General features: G+C 54.5%; 1 protein-coding gene across 1 annotated transcript in view; it reads left to right on the plus strand.

Annotated features, from left to right (window-relative positions):
• The window catches only part of ARHGEF17 (Rho guanine nucleotide exchange factor 17), a 139,831-nt gene that overhangs the window by 35,059 nt on the left and 87,651 nt on the right, over window positions 1–17,121 (plus strand). The gene's annotated exons all lie outside the window — the stretch shown is intronic.

Consider the following 17,121-nt stretch of genomic DNA (forward strand, 5'->3'; position numbering starts at 1 on the left):
GGGCTGGACTCGATGATCTCCCGAGGTCCCTTCCAGCCCCGATGTCTATGAAATCTATGAAACCCCTAGAGTCACTGAGATACCCTAGCGGGGAGCAGACTCATGACTGGGGATGGGGGAGGGTGCAGTGCCTCCACAAAGGCCCGGTGGGAGGCTCTGGTGCCACAGGGAGGCCACTTTGCCCGGTTGCTGGTGCACTGGGCTGGGATTCAGGAGAACTGAGTTCCCGGCTAGACTCTGCCACTGCCCCTGGACAAGTAACTTTCCTACTCTGTTGTGCCACTGTCTGTCCCTGAGGACACCTGTGTCCAAGGGTGTCTGTCTCTCAGCCATCTCAGCTTTCACTTGGCTCCGTGCTCAAAGGCCTTGGGGTAGGCGGGGAGTAGCAGAGGTGCTGGAGCCGGCTGTCTGCAGGCTCAGGAAGACGGCTGTGTGTTACTTGCTGCTCCTTCCTTGTCCGGCAGGGCCGGTTCACCAACAGTGAGCTAGAAACGTCCCCTCTCCAGAAAGGTGGCTGTCAGTCGGACTGTGTTGGGGTTGATTCCCCGCTTTCAGGGCTCCTGCTCCGCGCTCTTGCTGGGACTCGCACCCGCTGCTTCCTGGCTAGAGGGTCTTGCCCCTCCACTCTGGGCTAAGCAACCTCCGTATTTGGGGTCAGGAAGGAATTTGACCCCGCAGTCAGGTTGGTACGGACAACAGGGGGTTTGCCTTCCTCTGTAGGGAGATCCTCTGCCTTGTATCTCTCTAGTGCATTTTAACAACCTTTGCAGCAGCCAGACACCAAGAGCCCTCATCCTCCTGCTTGACCTGTGGCACATTAGGGTGCTTTGGGTGTCTTTGGGCCCTAAGCCTTGTAGCTGTGCAACAGGGTTGATTGCATGGTCCAACCTGTAATCACGAGCTGCGGCTCCTGGGGCCGGGCTGCTTCATAGCTACTCCGTCTCCACAGAGCGCCCTGCTCTGCTCACATGGCGTTGTGTTTGCAAGCTGGAGAATTTGAGGGATGCAGGCATGAAGGACCTCCTAGCCTGAAGGAATGCATGCAGGAGGGGAGTGTAGGGCAGTGGTCAGAGCACGGGCCCAGGAGGCAGATTCCTGGCTTCAGCAGCTTGCTAGCTCTCTGATCTTGGCCAGCCCAGGCTTCAGTTTACCTCTGCTGAACAGGTAGAGCAGTACTGTCTAGGGGTGCTTGAAGATGAGCGGCATGCTGGTACTGCCCAGACTCCAGTGCCTAGCTGCCTTGCATTAAGCTGGCTGTTCTCACTGTCCCTGTGGGACTCATGCCAGAGGCAAAGGCTCAGATCCTCAGTGGTATTTAGCAGCCAGCTCCCACTGAGACCCAAGAGAGTTTGATGCCTTTGTGAACCTGTCAGAAGTGACCAGTGCAAGGAAGCCTGCAGCCGATCAGGGAGCAAAAGGGGCTGCTGGTGTCTGAGCCGCTCTCTGTCCATCCTCTGAGTCGAGTTTCCCAGGTGCCTTGATGAAAGGAAAGGCAGTAGGGCTAGGGACAGAAGTTACACATAAACTGGTTCAAGTGATCAGAAACTGGTTTAAACCAGTAACAGAACAGAAGTTCAGTGAACGTAAACCAGTTTTCAGAATGGCTGAAACTGGTTTAAGAGAAACCTAGTTGAATGTAGTATATCAGACTTAACTGATTTAGGTCAAACCAGTTTATGAAACTTCTGTCCCAGACCCCTTCCTGGTTCAAGTTAAATCAGAGTCCCCCAGCATCCTAGCATGCTTTGCAGCCCTGGGCTGGGCTGGGCTGTGCTGTCTGCTTCAGAGAGCAAAGCTGGCCTGATACTCCCTAGCTGGAGCAGTGAGTACTGGCTCACTGCCCCCACCAGGCAAACCCCGGCTGGGGCCTGGGGCCTAGGGCCAGGGAGGGGGGTTAAACTCCCCTTCCCCTGAGTATGGGGCTGCTGTACGCTGCTAAACTTACTGCTGGCTGCAACTGTGGACTATAAATCCCAGAAGTAGGAAGAGGAAGCAGTGAGCAAAACCTGCAGAGTCCTGCTGCTCTGAGTCTGGACTGCAAATCCCAGAGACTTCGGAGGCAGCAGCAAGAGAAAGCGAAAACACAGCTGAGCTGTGTTGAATGCTCATTTTAGAGAAAGAACTATTCTTGTTCAAGCTTTTATGAATTCAATGCCATTACTTGTTTCCCACCCACCCCCTCCTCAGCCTAGCTGGCGCTAGCTCCTGGCTGGGGCCTGGCCATGCCCCCTCTGCTGAAACAGGGAGGGGGGAAGCCTTGGAGGGCTCTGTCTTCCCTTCTCTTTGGCAGTGGCTGGCAGGCGTGCTCTGGTGTCCTCCAGCTTGTGGCTTGAGGGAATCAAAAGGGAATGTCTGTTCATTTGTTAATCAGTTCAATCATTACAGCTTAGACTAACCTGCCAAGCCTGAATCAATTCAGCTTCAGGTTGTGCTCGGGTTGTGCTGCCACAGGGACCCTTAGGCCATCGCTTGCCACCCAGTGCCAAGGGTACAAGGAGGCTGTCCCACCAGCAACCCCTCACTGCTCTAGCCCAGGCTGGGCATCCACTTAGCTGGAAGCATGCCCAGAACTGGTGTGGAGTAGCTGGACTGGTACGGCTGCACCAGGGCCAAAGAGCAGTAAATTCACTCTCAGACCTGAGCCGGCTTGCAGCCAGCTGCCTTGCTCTTCCAGCCAGGAGAAGCAGCAGACTTCTGGGTCAGTCCTTTCCTCCCTTTGCTCTCAACCTCGCAGCAAAGCTGACTCTTGAAGCAAGCTGCTGCCCATCACCTGCAAACCTGGCTTGCCCTGATGCCCCAGTTTAATCCTTGGCTTTAGCATTAACTGCTCAATCATGACATGGAAAACCAAAGCACTTTTGCCTCGTGGCTCCTCCAGATTCCCCTGTGCTTCTTTGTCAGCATCAGTGTAATTTCCAGTGTGGCTCATGTCGTTCTGCTCACATAGCATCAGTCCTGTTTTGAGTGGACAGATGTTCTTCGGTTCCAGTCCACATACAGTGGTTGGGCACTGCTGACAGCTGCTGTGTTTCACCCCAGAAGTGGCTGCATTACAGTGATTCCTATATTTTAGATATATCCAGTGTCCCCATAGATCTCATCTGGGTGCCTGGAAGTGTGTGGTGTGGGAGAGGGAAGCAGATGTCAGTGCAGGGCTGGTCTCCCTAAGGCCGTGGGGGGGTGCTGTGAAGCTTATGAGGTCAGGAGACACCAGTGGGAGGGGCAGTTTCATCAGGGTGCAACATTTGACCCTCCAGCGCCTTGGCCGAGCCATCCGCAGAAGTGCAGTGTGGATGATGCATGGGAACTGCCGTGTGCTTTGTCTGTGCGATATATGCACACCGGCCGGTTTGCTTTTCCCTCGGGATTCCTGGGGGTTCCCTTGGAGTGGAACAGGCCCCAAACCACGCTTCTGTGTGGTGGAAAGGGTCGGACTTCCTGGGCCTTAATTCATGTGACCCTAGTCTTTGCAGTGCTGAGCTCATGCAGCTGAATTCAACGCTTCGTTCTGTCAGACCAGAGTTGCCAGGGTCCCTGGGACCAGTCCCTGGGACCAGTGAGGGGCTGAAACTCCTGACAGGTGCAAATTACAGCAGCCATGGGGCTGCTCTCAGGCTAGAACAGTTGGGCCCAGGATCATTAGACCAACGTGTGCTTCTGGCCATCCCCATCCCAGCCTCCCACAGGACCCGGCCCCACCTGTTTCTGACCCCACACTACATGCCAGGGTAGGTTAGGATGTCTTGCCCCATCCTTGGCTTTCTGCTGCCATCAAGAGATTCCCAGGAAGCGGGGCATCTGCCCCCCCCCTTCCACCTCTGCAGTGCCCTGGCCGCATAGCTCAGGCCACTGCCTCCCCTGCCCCGAGACGGGCTCTGAGATGCAGACGCCAGCGCAATGCGAGGAATGACTAGAATGCCGTGCGGCTGCCTGGGAGGCGGTGGGGACCTCGGCATTTGCCGGCCTCCTCCGGCATTGCTGAGAAAGGGCCGAGGGCACCGAGCTGGGTGGGGAACAAGAGCTTCTTGCAACTGGCTGCGTAGAGGTTGCCGTGTCTTCCAGGAGAGGAGACTGGGTGCACTGCAAACCTCTCAGAGCAGCGAGGGGAAGGGGAGATCCCTGTGTCCGTGGCCGACGGAGCTCTTAGATGCTATGCTCTGCAGTCCCGTGAGCTCCATCTTTCATGGGGAAGAGCACACAATTGGCAGGCACCCATCTGGCCGCTTGCAGTGATGTGTCTGAGCTGAAAAGGTCTGGGGATCCCAGCTACAAAGCAGGGCTCAGCGGTGGCTCAAGCATGGTCCCTGTTCTTGCAAGGGAGATACCGTGATTGCCAGGCCAAGATCACTTTAAATGACTTTGTGTAGTTAAGGGTGGAGAGTTGTCCAGTGCACCGCAGGCAGCCCCCCAACAAGAGTCTACCCATAGACTCCCAACGGGAGGATCTCAGCGACACGCTTTATTTTGTGCAGATGGGGGATTTCTGGCCTTTTGGCTAGGGGCAAGTGAGGCTCGAGGGCATCTGAGCCCTGAGACCTCCAGGCTTGGGGCCTGCACGTAGGATGCCTTCCATGAATTTGGGGGTATCTGAAGCCCCAGGCTTGAAGAGTCTGGGAGGGAGGAGACTTGCCGATGGTGGTGCCACACAGGCTTGAATGATTGTTCTCTGCTTAGTGGATAAAATTCAGAACTGATTTGGCCCGAGACATTAAATTATTTTTAAAAAAATAGGAGGGACAAGCATCCTCTGCTGCCAGGGTTGGATCTGGACCCAGATTTGAATGGGGATGTCTTCGGCGAAGAGTATGTCCCGTTTCAGTCCTGTGTCTACAGGTGATGCAGAGTTTAAAGCCGAGAGGGGCCTTTCATTTAAGACACGAGATGTATGCACAGCACGTTGGTGTCACGGGACAGCTTTGGTCTGGATGCCAGGAGTCACACTAGAGCCACACGTGTCCCCTGTGTTTTGGGATATTTGAGGGTGTTTCTGATGGCTCCAGCCCATAGCATCAGGAGATAGATGAAAATCCTAGCCTTCATCCAACCCCCACCCCACAAACTCACCCTCATCTCTGGGGAGGAAAGTGTTGAAAATCTGCAGCAAGCGCCACAAAATCCGAAGTGCCGGTCTCTGTGACTGGGGCCCTGGCTCCTGCGTTTTGGACCTCGCGTGGCTGGCAATACTGAATGGCCACACACAGTTAGGGACCTGCTTGGAAGAGGCCAGACTGGATCTGGATTTTCCTTGGTAAATCATTTCTCACGGTGTCATCGGGCTCCTCTGTGGGGAGCTGAGCTTGTGCCGCAGTAAGAGATAGGGAGGGCGGGAGGGTTGGAGGTACTCCCACATGCTAAAAGAAAGACGTGATTGTAAAACCAAAGCAGGGGATCTGGGGCCAGGCATAGCAGGCAGTCGCGTTTCTGCTAGGGACGTTGTATCCAGCTGCCTATAGACTCGGGCTGTCTTTGCTGCACCCATTACATGTCGTTTCTCACCGTTAAAGCTTTTGCTCATGACCCAGATGAGCTGGAGGGCCCTTGAAAACAAGCGCTCCCACTTGGAGAAGTGCTGCTGCCCTGACCACAGCTACGGGTGATGGACGGACCTGGGCGTACACAAGCACCCACCTGCTCATGGGAGGTGTCAGGCCATTAGCATCCCGATGTGGAAATGCCGGCCCCAGACTCTTTTGTCTGGTGCTGGATCAGCGGAGCGTGAAACCTGCCAAACGCACTTGGTGCTTTGCACAGTTCAGATGTGCCGTGTGGCCGTGGCGCAGGCTTCGCTGAGCTGCACAGAGTAAAAGGCGCATTTATAGCAGCTACCATGCAGTGGTGGCTGCTTGCGCGCGGTTATTGAGCCGTGCGACCTTTCTGCCGCCATCTTTGGTCCTACGCACGTGGCTGTAGATGAGATTGGCATAGTCTGGGAGAAGGAGATCTGAAGAAGAGCAGAGAGGGAGGAGGGTCTGGGGAATGAAGGACTTCACTGTGACTCTGATTTCAATCCTTACTTCTGCCAGAGACTGCCTGTGTGTCCTTGGGCTGGTTACTTAACCTCTGTGCCTCTGCCCTGTGCATCTAATATACGGGGATAAAACTCTTCCCCTTCTCCCTCCCTTTGTCTGCTTAGATGCTCTGCTCCTCAAAGCAGGGACTCTCTCTTAGTATGTGCAAGGGGCTGTACAAAATCAGTTGTTATCTTGGTGGTGGCCTTGATGTCAGTAGTAAAATAGGATAAGAATCACCCGGGATTATGGTAACATTGTGGGGTCACCTGGAAAAAGTGACTTCTAACCAGGTCCGAGCAAACCTCAGCAGGTTTGGATCTCAGGGGTGCGTGTGAAACTCCCTGGCGGGTGTTGAACCTTCAGGCCTTCAGGTTCCTGTTTTGATTTCATAGATTTGTAGAGTTGGAAGGGACCGCAGTGGATCATCGAGTCCGACCCTGAGCCTGATATGAGCCTCAGAGATTCAGGGAAGACAGGAAGATTCACTTGGGCTTGTATGTAAAACACTCTCCAAGCTGGTAAGAAACAGCGTTGGTCGGTGGTGAGCTGCAGGGCCGTGCCCCATGGGGCTGAGCAGGTGCAGTGCGAGCGATCTGCTCAACTGTGTTTTTTTCTGAGAAACGGCAACATTTAGGGGATAAAATATTTGCAGTTCTCTGGGCCTGAGTTTCCTTGGAAACCCCAAAAGGGCTGATTTTATCCTGGGTGCAAGTTTGGTTGTGAACACGTTGCACTGCTCTGCTTGCACTTTTCAGTGGAAAAACCCATGCCTCGGTGGACGTAAGTGGAGAAGGAACTGGAATCGCTGTTTTTACCTGGCTCCCTCTTCTAGATTGCTATAAGCAGGTGAAAAAAGGGCATATTATGGGTCTGAACAGCCCAGGGCCTTGAAATTGCAAAGCGTCTTGCAGCAGCTACGAAGGTGTGTGCAGGGGGAATGTCTCCTAGAGCTGCGCGCCGGAAGGGACCTCTGTAGTCATGTAGTCCAACCCCCTGTTTGAGGCAGGACCGTTCCTATCCCAGCCATCCTATACAGATCCAGAATCTAAACTCTGCATAAGATGACCTTCAACCCTGACACAAAACAAGGCAGACCATCCGAACCTGCCAGAGGTAAAGCACGGCAGCCCACAGGTTGTTAATGTACGCTTGAGAGATGCCAGGCAGGGACTGTGCCTCCACTCCAAAGGACAGCAACCCCCCCCCCGGGTCTGCACCAATCTGACTCTGGGCTCAAATTGCTTCCTGACCCCGGATACGGTGATCGGTTTGGCCCTGTGGCCAGGAACCTCTGGTTTGAGTCCAGCAGGAGCATTGGCACAGTGCAGTCGCCTTCCCCAGACTCAGCTGCCACTAACACCCAGTGCCCTGATGAAGGTTTAAAAACTCCCTGACACATTGAGAAGACATCGCTGTGTGTCCCTTGCACTGAGGGGTGCACAGCCTAGGGCCCCTGCAGCCATGCTGAGCAGGGAGCCGGTTATGGGGCTGGTGGTTGGAACTGGTGGAGCTGGGACGGGCAGGAATAGGGCTGGGTTGGGGGTTTCTGGCGCTTGCTCTGGTTCCCTGTGGGTTATCGGGGCCCTGCGGGGAGCTGTGGGAGCCCCAGTGCTGAGCCCTGTGCCCCTGCAGCGGGGCCTGGTTCTGCACTTGTTCGGGCGTCAGTGCTGAAGCCCCGCTGCTCCTCCATGTCCTAAGCGTGGCCCAGCTCACCCGCAAAACCCTGTGCTTAAAGCCCCTTCGTTACTGGCATCCTTCCCTCTGGACAGGCCATCCAGACTGGTTCCCTCTCCTGCCTCAGCCCTGTCATTCTTCCTTTAGTTTGCTCTGCTCAGCACCACCTGCTTCTGGTAGGTCGGATTCAGTGGTTCTCAGACTCAGGCGCCCCTTGTTAAACTCAAGGCCTCCCTTGAAAAATGCCAGCTCTTCACTTTTACTCATTTCTAGATTACAGAAAAATGCTAGAGCAATTCTTCTGTGGCCAAGAGCTCAGAGGGGACACGCAGGTCAGGATGGTTTTAACACGGTGGACTCCTATTTGCAACCTCTGGGTTTATCTTTTGAATCCTGTGCAGGTATTTGCACACCTAACAGCGATACTATTGTGCAGTACCTTTCAAAGGATCTCGTGGCACAAGCAGCCTGGCTGAGAAGCACTGGTGTAATCCACGCCCATTTTACAGATGGGGAAGGTGAGGTACAGATGCGGGGCCTTGACCAGGTTCTGACACGATCAGGACCAGAGCAAGGAGCAGAGTCGTGGAGTGACAGCTTGTTTCTGCTCCCTAACATAGCGACTCTTAATTCACCAGCCCCTGTGTACAGCTAATCATGTACAGGAATCAAAATGCTGCCCTCCCCATCCCTGATGCCGTGTAGTCACTTCGGGAGGGTAGAGGATGTCCTCGGGCTCCAGACCTGACAGTGGGTTTGGGGCTGTCTGGCATTTGGGCAATATAACGGTCACAAGCTGGCAGAGGGGAGATTCAGACTAGACGTCAGGAGGCGCGACTTCACAGTCAGGGCGGCTAGGGTCTGGACCCAGCTTCCAAGAGAAGTGGTGCTGGCTCCTACCCTGGGGGGCTTTAAGAGGAGGCTGGATGTACACCTTCCTGGGGTCATCAGCGGGTGTCAATAGAAACATAATCATAGTCTGTGTTTCTCCAGGGCTTTCCAGAGCCGGGTAGCAACTGGCCTTTTACCCTCAGCGGTGAAAATATATTAGGACATAAAAAAAAATGAAGCAAAGAGAAAGTAAAAAAAGAGATTTATTTGTCGCCATCTCACACAATCCTGAAACTAAGGGATGTGAAGTGAAACTTGGCCAGTTAGGTTAAAATTAACAAAGATACTCTTTTTCAGTCACCGTGGCGTTCACCCATGGGACTCATTGCCACAGGATGCTGTGGAGGCAGGTAGCTTAACTCCGCGCCACCTTGTACAAGCCGTGGTGTCCTCCGATGATACCCCAGCCCTGCCAGCCCAGGGACTGCAAATTGTTGCCAGTCCCTGCATGGGGACCAGGCATGTGTGGAAGCAAACTGGTGTTTGCACAGGACCAGGGCTTGGTGTGGCCCTGGGGTTTGACACCGAGTAGTTTGAGTCTTAGCTCGTTCTGTCTGACTGGAAATGCCCCTACTCAGCCAGCCCCATGCGTGTGGAGCTTGGTCCAGGGTTGCCAGCCTTAGATGCTGCTGGCGGCAGGGATCGCCAGGTCCTGCAAACTAGAGGCCTGAGTGTCCCTGCCCACAGACCGTGGAGGGGTGCTGGCACCTGCAGACACAGGATGCTTGCGGATCAACGGTTGGACGTGCCTGCTTGGTTCACCTGGGCCCAAGGGCAGGATTTGGCCTGTTGCCTTCATGCAGAGAAGCCCAGATCACAGAGCCACGGTGGAGTCACATCACCTTGTGCCACGGCTTGGCATATTTCGAGCCTTAGCCCCTTTTTCCCTGGGCAGTGGTGGCTTTGGGACTTGGGGGTGTTTGTCTGGCAGCCTTGATGATGGGGCCCATGGTTTTGTTTGCAGGAAAGATTTGTTCAAGCAATTTTCACCACCCACCGCAAAGCTGGCAAGTCAGTCAGCAATGCAGAAGTCCTCGACTTCAGGAAAGCCGACTTTGACAAGCTCAGGAGGCTTGTCAGTAAGGCCCTAAGGGACCACGACCCCAAGGGGAGGGGAGTTCAGGACAAGTGGTTGCTCCTCAAAGGAGTGATCCTGAAAGCACAAGCAATGTCTATCCCATCTCGGAGGAAAGGCAGCAAAAGGGCACAGCAGCCCCCTTGGCTCTGCAGGGAACCTCTAGACCTCTTGCATCTAAAAAGAAAGACCTATAAAGGATGGAGGACTGGATCCACCCCAAAGGAGGAGTACTCTGCACTGGTCCGGACCTGTAGGGAGCGAACCAGGAAAGCCAGAGCTGTGACCACACTCCAGCCGGCTACACGTATCAAAGACAATAAAAAGTCCTTTTTAAGATGCATGGGGAGCCAGAGGAAAAGCCAGGGTAACATTGGACCCCTGCTGAACCAGATGGGACAGCTGACGCCCAGGAAAAAGCCAACCTATTTAATGGGTACTTTGCGTTGGTTTTTCACCAGCCCCAAGGGACGGCCCTGCTCAACATGGGACGCGATGGCCAGGGCGAGGGAGAATTGTTACCCTACATCAATGTGGACCATGTAAAGAAACACCTTGAGAGGCTGGACGCCAAGTCAGCCGGCCCGGACAGTTTACACCCCAGGGTACTCAAGGAGCTGGCGAGCGTCATAGCCCAGCCCCTGGCACGGATCATCGAAACCTCCTGGCGCTCTGGTGTAGTGCCCGAAGACTGGAAGAAGGCCAATGTGGTGCCGATCTTCAAGAAAGGGAGGAGAGTGGATCCGGCTAACTACAGGCCCATCAGCCTGACCTCTATCCTGGGGAAAGTCTTGGAAAAAATGATCAAAGAGGCCATTCTTGACAAGCTGTCTGATGGCAACAGCCTGAGCGATAGCCAGCACAGGTGTGTCACGGGTAGGTCTTGCCTGACCAATCTCAACTCCTTTTACGACCAGGTGACCTCTCACCTGGACAAGGGAGAAGAGATTGATGTCATATATCTTGACTTCAAAAAAGCCTTTGATCTGGTGTCCCACGATTACCTCTTGGCAAAATTGGCCAACTGCGGCCTCAGCTACATCACAGTGTGCTGGCTGGGGAATTGGCTCTGTGGTCGGACCCAGAGGGTGGTGGTCGACGGAAGTGAATCACCGTGGTGTGCTGTGACCAGTGGGGTCCCCTGAGCCTCTGTCCTTGGGACGATACTCTTTAACATCTTCATTAATGATGTAGACATTGATGTCAGAAGTGGACTGGCCAAGTTGGCTGATGACACCAAACTTGGGGGTAGAGTGTCCACACCTGAGGACAGGATGGTGATCCAGGCTGACCTCGACAGGCTCAGAAAATGAGTGGCCAAACACCTGATGGCATTCAGCACCGAAAAATGCATGGTTCTCCACCTTGGGGAAAAAAACCCACAGCACGATTATAGGCTCGGCAGTGCTACACTGGCTAGCACCATGGCCAAAAGGGACTTGGGGGTCATGACTTGACCACAAGATGAACGTGAGCCACTAGTGCGATGTTGCAGCTGGCAAAGCAAGCAAAACGCTGCTTGCATCCATAGATGATTCTCAAGCAAATCCCGGGACATCATTCTCCCCTTGTACTCGGCCGTGGTGAGGCCGCAGCTGGAGTACTGCGTCCAGTTTCGGCTCCACAATTCAAAAAGGATGTGGAGAAGCTTGAGAGAGTCCAGAGGAGAGCCATGCACATGATCAGAGGTCAGGAAAACAGACCTTACGATGACAGGCTGAGAGCCATGGGACTCTTGAGCCTGGAAAAGCGCAGGCTCAGGGGGGATCTAGTGGCCATCTATAAGTATATAAGGGGTGCTCACCAGGATCTGGGGGAACGCCTGTTCACCAAGGCGCCCCATGACATGACAAGATCAAACAGTCCCAAACTCCTCCAAGACCGTTTCAGGCTGGACGTAAGGAAAAACTTCTTTACTGTCCGAGCCCCCAAGGCCTGGGACAGCCTGCCACCGGAGGTGGTGCAAGAAGCACGTACTCTGGACTCTTTTAAGAAACATTTGGGTGCTTATCTTGCTGGGATCCTTTGACCCCAGCTGACTTCCTGCCCCTGGGGTGGGGGGCTGGACTCGGTGATCCTCCAAGGTCCCTTCCAGCCCGAATGTCTATGAAATCTATGAAACCTTCCCTCCCACTTCCAAAGTGGGCTGTTTTCTGCTGGAAGCCCCTTCAGGGGAGGGGAGCGTGAGGAGAGGCCCCCAAGGTATCGTCCACCTAAAGAGAGGAGAGAGGCGAAGCCTGCGCTGACCCAGGGCGTATTTTTTTGGAGGGAAGGACCTGGTGAAGAGAGCATGGTGGCTTCCCCCTCATCCCCCAGCCCAGGTGCCCAGTGCAGGCTCGGTGCAAGCATTGCCAGGTGCCACCAGGCTGCCTGGCCTGGCCTGCATGGGCGGGCAACAAGGATGCCCAAGCTGGGGCACCGGTGACTGCCCAGGTCTGCTGTGGCATCTGCAACAGACAGACAGACAGACAGACAGACAGACTCATTATAGGTAGCTGCTGTCAGTCCTGTCGGCCGCTCGACTCTCGGCAGCAGGGAGGTCAGTCGTAGCTGGTTCCCCTGAGCAAAGGGGTTACCTGGGGCCACTGCCAGGCGTGCACCACTCGCTCCAGCTACACCTGCCTTCCCGAGGGCCGGCTTCCCCCTGAAACAGAGGTGGAGGTAGGGCTGTGCGACAGCGATCCGCAGCCAGCTCTGCATTGCATTGCTTTGCGCCAGTGCAAACGGGCCTCGGTCTCCGTGACTCTTAAGTGAAGCCAGACCCAAAGCTTGGATCTGAACTGCTCTCGAGTAGGTTAGAGAGCAGACGCAGCAGCTCAGGGCCCAGCCCAGGCAGCGATCCAGGAGAGCTGGGAGCCAGCCTGGGGCTTCATCCATGGGAGTATTACTGGAGCTGCCAACTCCAGACTTGCAGGGCATGGTTGCCCCTTCAGCTGGGGTCAGGAAGAAATGTCTGGAGCTGAGAAGTGTGCTCCACAGGGCATTTGCTGTTGGCAGTCTGGTCTGGTGTGCTCCAGATGCAAAAGGTTCATATTTAGGCTGCCGGGCAAAGGCTTTTCTCCTTATCTGAAGCCCCCTGAGGCTGCTGGTAGGACCCCTCAGGCTTGGCTGTGCTCCACAGTGACATTTGAATCGGAGTGGGGAACGGTTTGCAGGTGGCAGCAGCTGGCACAGTCACGCGATGCACTCGAAGGACTGGAAAAACTGCTTGTCTGTAGGCAGGCAAGCTTCGGGTAGAAGTGGTACCTTTTTTTAGACCAACTGCGTTTTAAGTTTGCCTGAAGTTCCCCTGCAGAGGTGTGAAGCACATCTGGAGCTGTGCATGGTGGTCAGAGGATTGTAAATGTTCGGTCCTCTGGGAACGATGTTGCATGGGCCACTCGGCTAGCAGCGTCAGGGCCTAGCAGAGAGCTGAGCACGGGAGTTTTACCTGCCCTGTCCCCTGCACGCAAACGACAGGCACTCAGGACCTCGGTGGGTGCTGGGGTGAGGGCTCTGTGCTGCTAATCTGCCCACGGGCCACGCTGCCCCGGCCTTTTCCTCCCTTCCTCCTCCGCAAGGATGTTTTTCAAGCTACCTTCGGGCAGCTGCAAGCCAGTGGCTTTTGCAATCCAGTTTCCCAACCTCTTGGCAAAAGCAGCCAAAACAGATTCAAACCCTTCCTCTGCCTTCCCCGCCAGATCCGTGACAGTCGCTTACGCCCTGTTTCTCCAGGAGGGTTTTTGACCTTGCCGGGCAGCACCCACGGCACATTCCTGGGGGAAGGGGAGCCGGAAGGACGGGCCGGCAGGAACGCGGGGTCCTGGGCTCTTGCAAAGAAAAGGGCATTTTTAAAGAAGGTGTTTGTGAAGCATCGGGCTAAAAATAACTCCCTCATAGTTTTGCTTTTGCTAAAAATAGGTTGTGCTCTTAAAAGTGGCAAAACACTCCAAGAATTTCCTGTGCGCGGCGGTCGCCAGAGGAAGGAGAGGGGCTCTGGACTTCGGGCTTGTTGTTTCCCGGGCCCGGCAAGGATTTCACATCGGGACCTTGGGCACCGTCCCGCAACCAGCGGAGCCCTGTTTGGGGTAGTGAAATCCTCTCTAGCTTGCAGACTCTGGCTTCTTTCGCCCTTCTTGTTCGTGGGGAACATTTCTCGCCTGAGCATCCTTGCTGCTCTCAGTGAGCCTCTCGGCCCCCTTGACCCCGTGCGTGGTTGCCGGTGGTCCTCAGGGGTCTGCTAACCAGCCTGCCTCACTTTTCTTCTCATCTGTTAGAAGCGCCTGCCTGTAACACGCAGACGGGCTGAGGACCGCTCACCTCGCAGGCCAGCAGCATCGACTTTGGGGGCCACGTCCATCTACCCCATTAGGAGTCCTGAAAGGCAGCAGATTTGGATGGAGCCACAAACCCCATCCTGATTTAACCTGCCTGGGAATCTGGGGTCCCCAGGCCTTGTCAGTAGGAGCAGTGATGGAGAAGGGTCTGGCATAGACATTTTCAGGAGCAGACCCTCGGAGGAGGGCAATGGGTGGGGGTACAGGTGTGGAGGTGGGTGCACGGGCACATGGTTACGCAGTGCAAACGGATTGGAGTCGGAGGTGGGGTTATAGCTATATATTTATTTCTCTATATAGAAAGAAATAATTTTGCAAAAAAAAATAAGGAGCAGTGAATTTCCTCATCGTCGATTGAGCCAGCGGGATGCCCTTGGGGTCAATTCTAGTGGGAAGCAAGGTTAACCCTGACCCGCCGCCACGATGGAAAACACGACCTACCTCCATAGTCAGAGACTGACCCAGAAGTGATAGAGTTTCTGAAGGGCTGCGTGCCCACCACGGCAGCCAGCTTCCCAGAGAGCTCTGCTCCTAAATAACACTAAAAAAAAAATGTTGGCAAAAATCTTGCTGGTCTAATGAAAGAGACCACCTCTACCACGAGCCCGGATTTCTTTTTTCTCTAGCCCAATATGGCTACAACCAGGATACCTGCTCCTAAGTAGACATCAAAATAAAGGGCACACCATGTTGGGCCATACGTGCCACCCTGATTGCTGATGGGCTCCTGGGCAAACCTGGCCCTGGTTATAGCTGATGAGCAATCAGACATCTGACCCTAATCCTTAGTATCGAATCAGGCTTCCAAACACTTGTGTGAGACTAGTGTTGCTTTGGGTTTTTTAAGACCATTAAGTCATTGTAAACCTGGGCCTTTCTCCCATCACCCCATCTTCCCCGCACCCACCAAATCAGAGAGAAAAGGGGGAGGCTGGTCAGGGGTGGGAGGGAGCCAGCTGTCTCTGAGAGGGAGATTTTCAATATGAAAACCTCTCTCCTGGCTTCTCTGCGGCATTGGAGTCCGGTGGGGTCCCCAGGGGACACTGCCTTTGTCTGCCCGCTGTCGGCCTCTTGGACACTGGAAAAAGGCCATGTGAGATGGTATTTTTTGAACGCTGTCTCAGAAAGGAGCTGGTGGGGTTGACGGGGAAGGGGCCATATGCTCCAGTTGACGTGCTGGCCAGTCCACTGGTTTCGAAGAAAAGCCCAGTATGAGCGAAACGACCGTGATGTCCTGGGAGCCTCTTCTCCACACGCTCCATCTTCCTCGCAGGCGTGGGAGATGGGCGTTTTCAGTGACTCTCTGCATTGTTCTCAACATCTCCCCAAATGGTCCTCTGATTCATTGTGGGGTTTCCATGGGGAGAAGCTCTTCTCCCTTGTAGGCTCTGTCGAGTTGATGGCATGAATTACTGCACTAATCCAAGGAGTAGGAAAGCTGTCTAGTGGGTAGAATGATGGACAGGCACTTGAGAGACACAAATGACCTTGGGCAAGCTACCTAATCTCTCCACACCTTCATTGCAATGAGGATTGAAGCTCTTCCCTACTCCACAGGGCACGGTGAGGACAAAACCCCATTAATGCTGACAAGGTTCTTTGAGTAAATCCAGCATCTTTTATTAGACCAACTCAAATAGTTGGAAAAAAATCTTCTTAGCAAGCTTTTGGGCACAAGCACACTTGATCAGGCTGAGGAAGCATATGCAGATGGTCGTAGACCATCCAGGAAGAGCACAGACCATCTGCAGATGCTTCCTCAGCCTGATGAAGAGTGTTTGTACCCAAAAGCTTGCTAAGAAGAACTTTTCCAACTATTTGAGTTGACCTAATACAAGATATTGGATTTACCCAAAGAACCTTGTCTGCCTGTGTCCTTAGGCCAACATGGCTACAACCAACATCCCCTGAAACATGTGTACAAAGCCAGTGGTAAGCAGGATCCAGTAAGTGTCTAGATGGGTGATTCTCAACCAGGGTGCCCTGCGATCCTTTTAAGGGTGCCGGGGGGAGGATGCTGCACAATATTAGCACTGTTAGGTGGGCAAAGTCTATACCTGATTCCCAAGATAAACCCAGAGACTTGAAATAGGAAGCTAGAGTGTCAAAACCATGCTGACCTGTTGCACCCGAAATGGGTGAAAGCAAAAAGCTGTCATTTTCCAAGGGAGGTCTAGAGTCTGAAAAGGTTGCATCCACGGGGCTGTCAGCAACGTGCATTGCTTGCACAGGCCGCGTGCAGTTCTTTGCCAACATGCAAGTCTCTGCCTTGCACCCTTGGGGCTCCCAGCCATGGCAGAGACAGAGCCAGTCTCCCTAAGATATCAGGGCTCCCTGCCACGGCCTGCTTGGCGTGGGAAAGCCGAAGTTCCTCTCTCCAGCAAGCCCGTCTTAAGGCTGGGGCTTCCTCAGAGTCGGTGCTCATGGCGAAAACGCAACATAGCTGTTCCTTGCCGTGGGGTGGAGCGGTCTCTGCCAAGCCCTCTCTCCTCTAAGAGCAAACCAGGGAAAAGCACCTCCCCGGGGCACGTGGGTGCCAGGTGGAAGACGCCCCATCCCCTCGGTGCCCTGCAGACAGGATTTCTTCTGCCCACCTCTGCTCGTAGGCTGCAGCCATGACCAAGAAGTTCCCTTCCCCGGATGGGCGAACCCGTGCCGAGGCAGGCTGGGGGGATCCCGGCTTTGTAGAGGCTTTGGCGGCTGGCGAGGAAGAATTCAGCCGCCCCGGTCAAGCCAAGCAGGTCGGGCAGCCCGGCGCCGGAGACATAGAGACACTGGAGGTAAGAGCAGTGTTACCAGGTACTCGAGACCAGGGCAAACAAAGGCAGCACTACGCATAGGGTGGCATTTAAAGGGGACGTGCCCTGGTTCGCCGCATGGAGAGCCAGGCCAGGTGGGAGCATAGGGGCCTTGTATCCACCAGGTCGACCCCAGGCAAGCAAATGGGGCCTTGTATCCACCAGGCAGGCGTGTCATTCCCTGAGGTTTGCTTCACGTAGGAAGAGAAGTTACAGGGTTAAAAGCTTTCCGTGTAGTTGTGGGGTCAGCAAGGTACTTCAGCTTATTCATGCAAAGTCCCAACATGGAGCAGGGCCAAGTGCCCCCGAAGTGGCATCAGCTGAAGAGCTGGGCCCCGGGATTGGTGCCTCTACCT

Source organism: Crocodylus porosus, unplaced genomic scaffold (genome assembly GCF_001723895.1).
Source record: "Crocodylus porosus isolate Cpor-Errol unplaced genomic scaffold, CroPor_comp1, whole genome shotgun sequence".
Taxonomy (NCBI): domain Eukaryota; kingdom Metazoa; phylum Chordata; order Crocodylia; family Crocodylidae; genus Crocodylus; species Crocodylus porosus.